This window comes from Mchenga conophoros, linkage group LG23, assembly GCF_057382185.1.
Source record: "Mchenga conophoros isolate Kocher_MC1m ecotype Shallow Benthic linkage group LG23, M_conophoros_male_GT1.1, whole genome shotgun sequence".
NCBI classification, from domain to species: Eukaryota; Metazoa; Chordata; class Actinopteri; order Cichliformes; family Cichlidae; genus Mchenga; species Mchenga conophoros.
In genome coordinates, this window is record NC_140547.1 from 51,974,832 (window position 1) to 51,988,985 (window position 14,154).

Genomic DNA, 14,154 nt, shown 5'->3' on the forward strand with positions numbered 1-14,154 from the left:
GTCTTCCAATTAAGCAAGAATTACTTTGTTTTTGTAAGTGTGTGCATATTAAAGACAGCTGCTCTAGTTTATTGACTCACTCAGTTAGGATGTTCCTAATGTAGTGCTTCTACATTAACATTTGCCATCTCGCTGTTTCCCTATCAGAGCCAACAGTAGCCAAGTCTCGATCTAGCAATAACAACTGCATCTCTTCTTTTGTTAATAAAGAAATATTTTTTCTGTTCTCACTTTATTCTGTATTCTGTCAAGTTAGCCCTTGCCTTTTTACCATTTCAACTATAAATCTTGAGTGGGAGAGGGAGATTGCCTGGGAATGCCAGTTGCTGTGAACTTTTCCCTTCTCTATGTAAACGGCAGAGGGCGCTCCTGCCATTCAATGAAGAAGCTGCACCTGGAAATACTTGATAACGATGGGAGCTCTTAAAACCTTGATTTAAAAGTTAAAAGTGACAGTTTAAACAACTCAGGTATTTTCTAGTAGACATCTGGGTTTGTGACTGTGACATGATGCTGTAAGTAGATTATTAGCATTCACAGTTTCTTTGTTCATAAACTCATAGAGATGCCCACGATGGTGGTAACTGGCAGTGTAACACTATCGTTTTAATTCAAAGTACACTATGATCTGACTTTCATCTTTGATTTGCTTTTACATTGGATTAGCAGGGTGCTAACTACAGCTGTCTGATATAATGCATAGCTTTAATAATAATGATGATAATAATGTACCGTAACTCTCAGCCACCACAAGTAGCCACCACTACACTCCTCTCTCCTCCTGAACCAAAATGGCAACAAGTCAGGTCTGAATGCAAAAGCAGATGACAATATGTCTTCTCTATTTTCTGCTTTCTAACTATTTTTAAATGTGAATACAGTTTAGTAGTTCTGCGTGTCTGTAACTGTTTGTTATTTACAAGGATGTGATTAAGTATTTAAGCAAGCATGTCTTTGTAAATAGACATAAAAACTGGAAAGTACACACACAAATATTTGTACGTGCTGTAAAGAAAGTAGGTCTAGAAAGTAGGTGCATTTCCTTCATTTGCAGCCACATTGCTGTGACTCTGCTGGTGTGGTTTTTGTGTGTATCACATAAAGGCTCAGAGTACAGACATGAAGTGGACAGGAAATGTGGTTGCTAAGCTATGTGTGCTAGTGTGCGTGGTAACCAGGGCAGTAGTACAAGTTGTGTAGCATAAAAGGGGCTGACACAGAGAAATCGGGGTTCATTTAACCTCTTTCTAATTTTCTGCTTTCGGATGAGCCTCAGCTGCACACAGGTCAGTCTGTGAACTATTTTGATTTTAACAAAAGTTTGCATTCGTGTAACTTTTTGCTCAAGTGTAATAAAATTTACGGAGATCTTTAGACCTACTTAAACATCATTTAATCTCCTTGCATCCTGATATTATTATTATTATTTTATTTTTTATTTATTCATTTATGTATTTATGTATTTATTGGGGGGGGAGGGATAAAAACTCCTCTGTTCTAACATTCGTCTGCATGTTCCAATTTAATCAACCTCTCTTCACCATGATGGGAATCAGAGCACTGGGACTGAAATACCTGCTAATTTAGTGTTAAACCTAGTTCAATAACTACACCAGCTTTAGTGTTGCCATCAGATACCAGTGTTTGGATACTGATACCAGCAGCACATATACACACTGAAACACTCAAAGTAAAGGACTGTGTTGTTATTGTTGTAAATCTTGTAGGTAGAGGCTCTTAGGTAGTTATTCCCATTCAGTCAGAGGTGTCATCATCTGTATGTGTCAGGTGTTCTGTCTGTCAGAAAACTCTTCAGTATTTGTTCTTCAAAGAGCTCCAAGCCAGCAGTAATCGGTCTAGGCCCTTTGGTCACGTCTACATCGGTATCCACATCAGATTTTGGGGTTTCATCATCTTAAAATGCAAATGAAGAAAAAGTTGTGTTTGACTCATTATTTAAGTTCATAGGATTTTGAGGTGAAATTTCTGTGTCAAAATGAAGACCTGATCAAATTTATGGGACATTAAACAGGTTTCCATACTTTTGTTGTGATACTATAATAAATGTATTTAATAAAATGCACTTTGAAATAATATCCTCTAAATGCTAAATAAAAATCCTTTTAATCTGTTTGAATCTACTCAGACAATAAAGACAGGAAGACAACAGGAACCCCTCATATTCTAGTCTCAGTGAATTTGCATATCTGATAAACATGATGTGGTTTCTGTGATTAGGTCGATTTTGCTAAAGCTTAATATCTGAAATGTCTCCATTGATTTGTGTCTAGTTTGACACAGAATTAATTCACCACATTCAGGGAAATTCACTGACTGAAGATATCTTTACCAGCTGGTGCTGCAGACGACCACCTTGTGCCCAAACCAGCAACCAACTCACAAGTCAAGGTGAGTCTGCTGTCAGTAAAGCAAAAACTAAGATAATTTTGAGAAGTGTGGCAAACAAAATTGTGGTTGTTTCTAATGTAACACTAACAGTCGAAAGAGTAGGGTAAGTCTATGCAGTATTATTTTCATTATTTTACACATATTTTTCTGTGAGTATTGTTTTATTGTACCTGTAATCTAAAAGCTTTTAGAAAAATAACCACAAAGTTCATTTTCCAGATTAGATTACTACAAATGGTTTTTATCTTGGTCTTAAGCTTTTTAAGTAGGTTTTATATGATTGTTGAATTACATCAACGAAACCAAAACAGTACAGAGGAGAGACTCCTTTAAATATTCTCTTTTCCTTCCCCAGAGAATCATGAGGGTTCAGAGTGCCTGTTTGCTGTTGCTGCTGCTCTGTGCTGCTGTGCTCTCGCAAACTTACAATGATTTCAAAAAGAAACACATCCTTCCAGAAAACGGCTCTCGTAAATGTGATGATATGATGAAAAACGTTAATGGCATTAATCAGTGCAAGCGAATTAATACGTTTATCAACCAGAAAGCAGAAAAGGTTAAGGCTTTGTGTAAAGGTAAAAAAAATGAATACATCACCCACAAATTTGATGTTATTGACTGTAAGATGAAAAGTGTGAAGCCTTGTAAATACAAGTCTCTAGCACTCAAAGGAAAGAAGAAGAAGGTAAAATGTGAAAATGGCCTACCAGTACATCTTGAGCAGGGCATATATGACAATTTTGATTATGACAGTGAAAATTAAAGATTGTTGTGCTTTTTTCAGTTTTCTTTGTAATGCTGTACGATCTTTACCTCCCAGTATAAAGCGCATTGACACAACTGCTGTTGTGATCTGGCGCTGTTTAAATAAATCTGAATGGAACCGAACAAAGAATTTTACCTGTGCCACAAACCCTTTAATGTTGCCATTGCTATATTTTGATTATTTGTCTTCGATTGTTTCATTGTTTATTCATGCATTTTTCTGGACTTTTTTGTGTAACCTTTATGGGTTACACGTGTTAAAAATGTATTTGCAAGTGATGAAATTTGCTAATGAGTATTTTTGAGTTTTATCTGCATATTTCTGAAAAATAAACCACATTCACATTTTGCTTTAAAGCACAAAATGAGCGAGTACTTCTCTGAGGACCGTCTCCAGACATCGGTTCTCTCTATGCATGTCTGCAGCTACCTGAAAGGCTTCTCTGATGTTGTTTTTTGATCATTCGAAATCCGCTTGTGTGATAAATAAAGAGGCAGAAAAACCTTCTTGTGTGTGTGTGTGTGTGTGTGTGTGTGTGTGTGTGTGTGTGTGTGTGTGTGTGTGTGTGTCTTGTAACCAGTTAAAAGGTTCACATACTTTTCGTGCGATTGTGCTAAAGAACAAAAAAATATACATACTGATCAAATAATATAAAATGAGTACTTGCTACATGCTATTCTTCCTTAAAGTGCTTTCTGTATTCTGAAAAAGAGAGACGTGATTTTCATTAAGCTATCAAAACATGTCTTCACAACTGTTCAGTAAAAACTACATTTACCTTATGAAAGGCACATTTGAGCTTGCGCTCAATAGCACGACACGAGTGTTGAACTCAGCATTTCTGACCCATGTCAGGGGCTGCAGCGATGCATCAGGTTGTGATGAGCTACCAACAGAGATCTTGACAGAATGACTGTTTAGCATCATTGCTTCACTTTTTGTCAAGAATAAAGCCTTTAAGCTATGATTCTGGTATGACTCAGATCATGAGCAGGTAAACACAAGTATGTACAGCATACTTCCATGCTCGAAACAAAAAGGACACTCTATCATATTTAAGAGGAGCTGATTATACAGATTCCAAATTGTAAGTAATTGGAGTGGATGATAATTTAGCTCCACTCTCTAACTGAATGACTTTCCGGACTTTGAAGTCCACTGGAACACGTCAATCAGAGAAATAAACGCTGTGACAATCCTGCTACATAATGAAATAGAATTTATCATTAAATTACAGGATATTTGGAAATAAAAAGGGTTTTCCACTCTCTTTTATTGTTTCCTATATCCCCATTTTTATTTAATTAATATAATTTACTGTATTATTGCATGTGGTGATCAATTTTACCCATATTTACCATAGTAAGGCCTTACTTGAGGGTTGTTGGAAGTGCCCAAATTTTGTGGAAGTAGTTTAGCAGATGAAGTCATAGTGTGTAATAGTGTGTGGTGTCAGTGCAAACATGCAGTCTTTGACCAGCAGACTGTGCTCCCTGCTTCATCTCTCAGACTCATACAGCAACTAGGAGTGAGTCAGCACATTTTCTCACACCATGCATCACCTGTGACCATCATTCTGATTTGATTAGCATTTTCTGTCATTGCATGTACCGTCACCATATTATTATATTATTACAGTATATTCTTTAATTGCCATGTAGTGTTTCTGACATTGTTTTCTTATTTGCTCTGAATCAGGTCTGTTTTGCCTCTGGGGTCTCTGAAATGTAAAACCTGCTGGTAAATATATTTGTCTTCACACCTACACAACACTTTTTTTAAAGTGTTAAATGGAACACGTGAATGTGTATATTTTTTTTATTTTTTCCGATCAGCTCTCGTAAACCTTCCTGCTAACCAAGCAGTCATTCTCATGCACCGATCACAAAATCCTAACTCAAATCAAAACGGCTCAGTCAGAACAGAACAAACACGTAAAGACGTGAATGACATGAGCTGCCTGTGTGAGATTTAAAATGAATGATGGCAATCATGGTTAGAAGGAACACATGGTAAACATTTTAAAAAGGCACAAAGCCTTATATCATATTAAATCAAATGCAATGCAATGACTTCTAAAATTTTCATATCAATACTAGGATCTATTTCGCTCTTAAAAAGTGTTAGTTGTACAGAGTTTTGTGTAAGGATGCATCACCCGGCTGCAGTGAGTCATTAGGTGCTTACTTGTGGTCATGAAAGGAAGAATGTGGTTAGACATGTCTTTGCTAAACTGGCGTAACGCACCACAAGTAAACCTTCTGTCCAGCCACAGTGTGATGCTGTGAGAGCACACTTCTTATGAGACATTTTGCATTCTCATGCAGTGTTTTCCACTCTAAGATTTTTACAGATGTTGATCAGAGGCCTCGAGTTAATTTACGTAAACAAGTTTCTGATGAATAAATCAAAGTCTTTGTGTCAGGAATCATTTTTAACTAAAAATGACATTTTATATAAACAGTGGATTAAAAATTTGATAAATATTTACCAGAAATTTTTTCTATCCCTGTTGGACGTCAGTTTCTGTGCGGAATGTAAGATCATATTACCTAAAACTACAAGGTGTCTCGAGATGGAAATGTTTGCACTGAAGCAGTTTATTTTTGTTCTACATTTTCAAAATTGAATGGTTAATTAATAAATTCCTACTCGGTGTTTTTGCATTTATTTGTCAGTTTTGTCCTTTTTAGGTGTAATTTTGATGTATTTGGACTTTATTTGAGAGTTTGTTTCAGTTTCTATATTTGTCATCTGTTTTGGGTTCAGCTATTCATTTTCACAATTAAAGAGTTTCGTTCATTTGAATAAAATATATTTATTTTTTTGATTTTGAGAACCTGTTTATATATATGGCCTACATTCTTCCCTGCAGCTTCCTGAGCAGCGGCGACCTCTGCAGCTTGTAAAGAGAAGTGAAAAAACAGGCCTAGCACAATTTCACTTGTGTAGGCAGGCGTATTCAGGGTGGGACATATACCATAGTTTACCTTAACAAATGTAACTTTTAGATGATGCAGACCCCTGTCACTGTAACACTGATGCACATCTCTGTAAAAGAATTCACCTCTGAATATTGAAGTTGCAGTTAATAACTTCACTAGTTTGCTGTATCATATCACAATAGAAAGAATCTCAAGAACTGTAATGTTTGTCATCTATAATGACTGTCAAATAAAGTCTATCAGAATCAAGGTGACAGTTTCTTTTCCATTTGTTGTGACTGTGTGTCAGTCATACTGACCTAAAAATAGATCAGCAACAAAACATTTCTAAACCACTGACACTGGATTGACTGGAAGACACAGCAGGTGCTCTGATTTGACCTTTTTGTAGTCAAGTAACACGAATCATGTAGGAATCTGACTTTGATTTTCACCTTTTGGCCGTAATAAACTGTAGAAAAATAAACATTAGATTATCATAGTTTTGTAAATTTAGGGTCTGTGTGATATTACATTGACCAACAGAGGGAGACAGATCACAGTCTGAGCTCATCCAAACACCACAAGGCAGGAAAGATTTTGTTGACGTCATACATCTGTTTGGAATATCAGCAGCATATCATGTAAGTAAATAATGAAAGGTAAATGCAAAAGTAAAAAAAAATAGATTTAGATTTTAATGGTGTTTGGCTGTACCAACATGCCTTTTCCTTTTAAGGGGAGTCCAGTCATCCTTTCATTACTATATATAAAGTAATGGAAAGAAAACCCCAGACCCTGCTCTCCTGTACAGGCTGGAAGGACAAGGAAGGACATCCAGGACATGGTGCTGCCAGGGGAATCACTCAAGGTCAGAGCAAATGTTATTTATTTTTTCAAGGATCGTGCACACAGTAAGTTAACCTCACAGTAGTAAATGATGGCTTGTCCCAGATTTAAAGATTAGTTAATTTCCGCCTGCAAGTCCTTGGCAGAGAAAAATGCTATTGAAATACAGTTGAAATCTGTGACAGACACCCTCTTTTTCCTTGATATATTAGGGAGTTGAGTTGTAGGTTTGAAAGTGTTTTTTTGTAATTTACACTGAACAAAAATATAAACGCAACACTTTTGTTTTTGCTCCCATTCCCCATGGGATGGACGTAGAGACCTAAAATTCATTCCAGATACACAATATAACCATCCCTCCCAAACAGTGGTCACAAATCAGTCCAAATGTGTGGTAGTGGGCACATCTGCTATATTGAGATAATCCATCCCACCTCACAGGTGTGCCACATCAGGATGCTGATCTGACATCATGAGTAGTGCACAGGTGTACCTCAGACTGCCCACAACAAAAGGCCACCCTGGAATGTGCAGTTTTGTCTCACAGCAAAATGCCACAGATGCCACAAGCAATGAGGGAGCGTGCAATTGGCATGCTGACAGCAGGAATGTCAACCAGATCTGTCGCCCGTGCATTGAATGTTCATTTCTCAACCATAAGCCGTCTCCACAGGCGTTTCAGAGAATATGGCAGCACATCCAACCGGCCTCACAACCGCAGACCTCGTGTAACCACACCAGCCCAGGACCTCCACATCCAGCAGGTTCACCTCCAAGATCGTCTGAGACCAGCCACCCAGACAGCTGCTGGAACAATTGGTTTGCACAACCAAACAATTTCTGCACAAACTGTCAGAAACCGCCTCAGGGACGCTCAACTGCATGCCCGTCGTCCTCATCGGGGTCTTGACCTGACTCCAGCTCGTCGCCGTAACAGACTTGTGTGGGCAAATGCTCACATTCGATGGCGTCTGGCACGTTGGAGAGGTGTGCGCTTCACGGATGAATCATGGTTCACATTGTTCAGGGCAGATGGCAGCTGAGAATGTCCCAGTTCTTGCATGGCCAGCATACTCACCGGACATGTCACCCATTGAGCATGTTCGGGATGTGCTTGACCGGCGTATACGACAGCGTGTACCAGTTCCCACGAATATCCAACAACCTCGCACAGCCATTGAAGTGGAGTGGACCAACATTCCACAGGCCACAATTGACAATCTGATAGACTCCATGCGACGATGTGTTGCACTGCATGAGGCAAATGGTGGTCACACCAGATACTGACCGGTTCTGGGTCCCCAGACCCCCAATAGCGCAAAAAACTGCACATTCCAGGGTGGCCTTTTGTTGTGGGCAGTCTGAGGTACACCTGTGCACTACTCATGATGTCAGATCAGCATCCTGATGTGGCACACCTGTGAGGTGGGATGGATTATCTCAATATAGCAGATGTGCCCACTACCACACATTTGGACTGATTTGTGACCACTGTTTGGGAAGGATGGTTATATTGTGTATCTGGAATGAATTTTAGGTCTCTACGTCCATCCCATGGGGAATGGGAGCAGTAACAAAGGTGTTGCGTTTATATTTTTGTTCAGTATATATATATATATATATATATATATATATATATATATATATATATATATATATATATATATATATATACATATATATATATATATATATATAAAAACACCCAGCACGCCCCTGCGGGCGGTTTATCCTTCAAGCTCGGGTCCTCTACCAGAGGCCTGGGAGCTTGAGGGTCCTGCGCAGTATCTTAGCTGTTCCCAGGACTGCGCTCTTCTGGACAGAGATCTCCGATGTTGTTCCCGGGATCTGCTGGAGCCACTCGCCTAGCTTGGGAGTCACCGCACCTAGTGCTCCGATTACCACGGGGACCACCGTTACCTTCACCCTCCACATCCTCTCGAGCTCTTCTCTGAGCCCTTGGTATTTCTCCAGCTTCTCGTGTTCCTTCTTCCTGATATTGCTATCATTCGGAACCGCTACATCGATCACTACGGCCATCTTCTTCTGTTTGTCTACCACCACTATGTCCGGTTGGTTAGCCACCACCATTTTGTCCGTCTGTATCTGGAAGTCCCACAGGATCTTAGCTCGGTCATTCTCCACCACCCTTGGGGGCATCTCCCATTTTGACCTCGGGACTTCCAGGTTATACTCGGCACAGATGTTCCTGTACACTATGCCGGCCACTTGGTTATGGCGTTCCATGTATGCCTTGCCTGCTATCATCTTGCACCCTGCTGTTATGTGCTGGATTGTCTCTGGGGCATCTTTACACAGCCTGCACCTGGGGTCTTGCCTGGTGTGATAGACCCCAGCCTCTATGGATCTTGTGCTATATATATATATATATATATATATATATATATATATATATATATAGATAGAGAGAGAGAGAGAGAGAGAGAGAGAGAGAGAGAGAGAGAGAGAGAGAGAGAGAGAGAGAGAGAGAGAGAGAGAGAGAGAGAGAGAGAGAGAGAGAGAGAGATCCTAATTGGCCAACTGGACCAAAGATGCAAATGTGGTGGTGCCTGGTCAGTACTTGGATGGGAGACCGCCTGGGAATACCAGGTGCTGTAAGCTTTTGCACTTCCACACACAAACTGCAGAGGGCGCCGCTGCTCACTCAGTGGAGGCAGCTTCAGGAAAAGCTTCATGACAACGCTCCTCATTGCATTTCGCTTTTGTGGAAAACAAAAAAAACAACAACAACCAAATATTTAGGAAATACACAAACTTATTTATTCTGTAAATGTACAAAATCTCTGTGGCTAGTCCGTCTGGCCTCAGTCGAGAGGAACTTGTTAACCTTGTAGTTTGCAGCGGGCGCAGTGTCAGCCTGACACCCATGTGCAACCAGTTTGAACTCTTATTGGCTGCCGACTGCGGTCCCGAAGAGCACTGAATAAATGCGCATCAGTGTGCTACCCTGCCCCTGCTTAGCTTCAGGGGTCAGATGAGAACAGGCTGGTATAGCCGTAAGTGAGAGGCTTCCTCGACAACGGGGTTCATGTAGATACTGTAACCCATTTATTGACCCATTTATTGGGATTTAAAAAACAATTTAGAGTGAAGGATATTGATTAGTTTCTACTTTTTTTTAATAGCTGCACATGACAGCACAGTTATAATGCATACTTAATGCTGCAATATTCACGTCATAAACAATTGTGAGTGTTTGCACAAAAACATCTACAGGTGCTCTGTGCATGTACAGTGATATTGATGTAACGCTTGAAGAATTTGACATTACTACATGAGCGGAAGAGCTCTTTGCGCAAGACTCACTAACCATCCTATTGGAAAATGAGCTTAAAGAGTGCCTCACATCCGTTTCAACATTTAAACTGTCATTTGTGTGTTGAAGTGCAAAAGCTCACGGCACCTGGTATTCCCAGGCGGTCTCCCATCCAAGTACTGACCAGGCCCGACCCAGCTTGGCTTCCGCGATCAGACGAGATCGGGCGTGTTCAGGGTGGTGTGGTGGTTTACTCATTTGTGCCAGTGGGTGGCTGTAGCTCAGGAGGAAGAGCTCGGGACCACCAGTGTGTCTGCAACTGGCCTTGTGCTGGCGCATGTTTGGATTACCTCTGGCAAACCTGATCGGAGCCACCATAGGGCCGTCATTCTTTGCAGTATGTGGGCCATGTGTAAGCACATTGTGTGGGCGGGATCGGGGCCATACCAATTTTGCTATGTGGGTAGCAACAAAAACATGAAGTGAATGTTTTCTATGTGACTATCAGTCTCTCACATTGTTATAGAGGATTTTCCTCCAGTTTTCTTTACCACTTTGGTCAGTTCCTTGAAGTTTGTGAGCACTGGTTTATGCACAGCTCTCTTAAGGTCTCATCACAGCGTTTCAGTCAGGTTGAGGTGTGGACTGACTGGGCTATTGAAACACTTTTCTTGCAGCCATTCTGTAATAGATTTGCTGCTGTGTTTGGGATCATTGTCCTCTTGTGTGAACTGTTTTAAACAAGCTTTGGGTGTCTGCCAGGTGGCTTCACATTTGACACTAGAATAATTTGCTATAGAGTGGAGCTCATGGTCGAATCAATACTGCAAAGTGTTTAAACAATTCTGACATTTAAAATTAATTACTTACCATTTGGTCAGAAGTATCAAATGGTAGACATGTACAAGTTCAGAAACAAAGTGTTACATAACACATTTAATAACACTTTTATGTAGCGTGATAACATCTAGAATTATTGCAATAATACAAGGATTTCTTCTGCTCTCAGAACAGTTTCCATTGTTCACAGCTTTGGAACGAGGTGCATCAGCACTCTGCAGCACTCATAAGGTGTTAAGTTGTGGTTATCAAGAATTCTCTGGTAAACACATCATTGTTAATCCTTGAGTATCTCACAGAGAGCACACCTCAGGGCGAGAAATAATTTAAACTGTAACTCAGCAATATGTTTTTATGCTATTTATATTATATTATTAGATTTATATTATATTATATTAATTTATTTTACCTCAGCTGTGTGAATCAAATCCAGCTGAATATTCTCAGAACATATTCCACAATGAAAGAAGAACGTTTTTAAAGTAAATGTTGCCTTTTGTGTTAATAAGTCAAAGATGAGGATTTAGAGTAACACTGACATAAACGTTTTCTGTCGCTGAAGGTCAGTTTCTGTGTTAGATTGTAAACTAGCTTCTCTTGTCTCCCTATTGCTTCTCCATTATTATCTACTTGATTTTTAAGTTTTTAAGTTGTATATAATCGTTTTCACACAGTCATACTCATCCAGTACACTCACAATGGACCAACCCAACATAGCACCCTAACACTGAGTTGGGGAGGGCATCTTTCTATGCCCCTATTTCACAACGTGCGTGGGAAGGGGTCTATAGGTGGTTTGTGGTGAGATGGATTCATCCTGGTTTTCTGCTTGTCTTCCTGTGTGTCACTAGTGGGTGGGTCACAGTGAGTGAAAAAATGGTGTGTGTGTGTGTGTGTGTGTGTGTGTGTGTGTGTGTGTGTGTGTGTGTGTGTGTGTGTGTGTGTGTGTGTGTGTGTGTGTGTGTTGCCTTAGGGCTTTGGAATTGACGTAATGGCACAATGTATTGTGGGAGCGCAGCGCCATAAATCTGGGCCACTAATCAAAACAAACATACGGTTGCTAGAAACATGCTTAAAAGCAGCTCAAAAACAGCTGGACACTACTGCCCCCTACCTGATGTTGTCATTGGCCCGCTCCCTTGGTGGCTCAGGGTGGTCTGGACCTCCTCCTTGTAAGGGGGGCTCCTGGGTGCCTGTTCTCGACTTGTACCATGGGGCTCTAGGCCTCTGTTGACTCCCTAGCAGGGTTGACTACCTGTTGCCTCTGGTCCTCTGGGATTCCGTGGGTACTCCATCTGGGCCCTCGCTCCTTCTCCTGCTGGGATGGATGCGCAGATGTCACCAGGATGTGTGGCCTTGGACCTTTGATACTCTTGTGGACTGTGGATGGCACAGTTGTCCTGCTTCCATCTCTGTCTGCCTCCAGGCTTCTTGGGGGCATTGCTGCAGCTTCTTACCCTCATTATCAAGTGCGTTTGTAACAAACACACAGCCATTCTCACACTCACTCACTCTCTCTCTGTCGATATCTCTCTCTACTACTCACACACACACACACACACACACACACACACACACACACACACACACTATAGGAAGACTGATTTATCATTTTGTCAATGGAGTGAAGACTAGGAGTAGCAGGGCAGCTGAACTCCTGCTGCCTCAGATCATTTTTTGAGCTCAGTCCCTATTTATATTCATAATTAACCAGTTTACTTAATTGATTTATTTTTGTTCATAATATTGGTTTCTGGATTTAAAAAAAAAAACACATTTTGCCTTCATATATAAATGCATTCTTCCCTGTGTCATCAGCGCCCTCTGCAGTTTGTACAGGGAAGTGAAAAAACTTACAGCACCTGGTACTCTCATCAAAGTAATAACGAGGCTCAACCCTGTGTGATGTGTTCAGTCATGTTTAGGTTGGTAGGGAGTTGTAAACAGGTTTATGGGAATTAATTTGATAATTTGTTAAATTGTTTAGCAAGGCAGTCAGAAGTGAAAAAGCTTACAGCAATATATTCCCAGGCAGTCTCCTATCCAAGTACTGGCCAAGCCTGCTTAGCTTCTGAGAACAGACATGTTCAGGGTGGTATGGCCATAAGCAACAGTCTGCCACAAACACGGGCTATTTATACATGCTGTAACAACATTTACCACAACAGACTTATACTGTTCTCTGCAACTGTAACACCGTTCATCAGTTACGGTTTCATCAGCCTGATATGTTACAGATAATACACATTATCCTTTGGAGGCCACATTGGAAGGCCAATTATGTCACAGCCAGCCAATGGAGGCTGTCCCAATTCGAAGGCTTCTCCAAATGCGGCGGACAAATTCGTTATTCATTTCCGCGGATTTGAAAGATGGGTCGGGTGTATCCGTCGTGGCCCAACCTATCCCAGAATTCATACCGTGGCCCAGCCAATTCCAGCTTTCAACAATGGCAGCTATTTAGTTTTAATATTATTCTTTCTGGGTCACAAAATAAACTTTTAAGATATTTTCAGGCGAGAATGTTGCTGTGTAAATTTCAAATATCTGCTTGATTTATCAAGACATTAGCCTGTTTTGACAGACATTTCTGTCAGTGAAGTCTTTAAACAACAAATATTTCGCTGAAATAACAATCGTCTTAATAGATACTGTGCTCTTTGTCACTAAAATACTGTTCTGTAATGAATAAGTGGTTTTATTACTGACATTTGCTACTAAAGTTCAGCGTTAGACTGATAGAAAACAGTCTACTAAAAAGACTTTATCTAATAAAAGTTGTAAATATATAAACTAAATATTTTCCATATAATAAATAGTTTGGGGATGCAACATTCGTGGTCATTAGAGTATTGGACATCAAAGATCAGCAACAAAACTGATTCGACCGCATTATTATTATTTACATATGCCAGATGCTCCCTCTCGACACCTTTGTGGACAAAAATGCCTTTTTCCAATTCCACTGAAACCGTATTTTTTAATCTCTCTTCAATTGCAGTATAAAACCATACATTCTGTAATAAGATACGATAAGATAACCTTTATTAGTCCCACAAGTGGGAAATTTGTTTTGTCACAGCAGGAAG

The 14,154-nt window shown here is 40.1% G+C and overlaps 1 pseudogene; it reads right to left on the reverse strand.

Moving 5' to 3' along the window:
• Nucleotides 1-10,360: 10,360 nt before the first annotated feature.
• On the reverse strand, nt 10,361-10,479 carry LOC146548333 (5S ribosomal RNA; annotated as a pseudogene).
• Nucleotides 10,480-14,154: the final 3,675 nt, after the last annotated feature.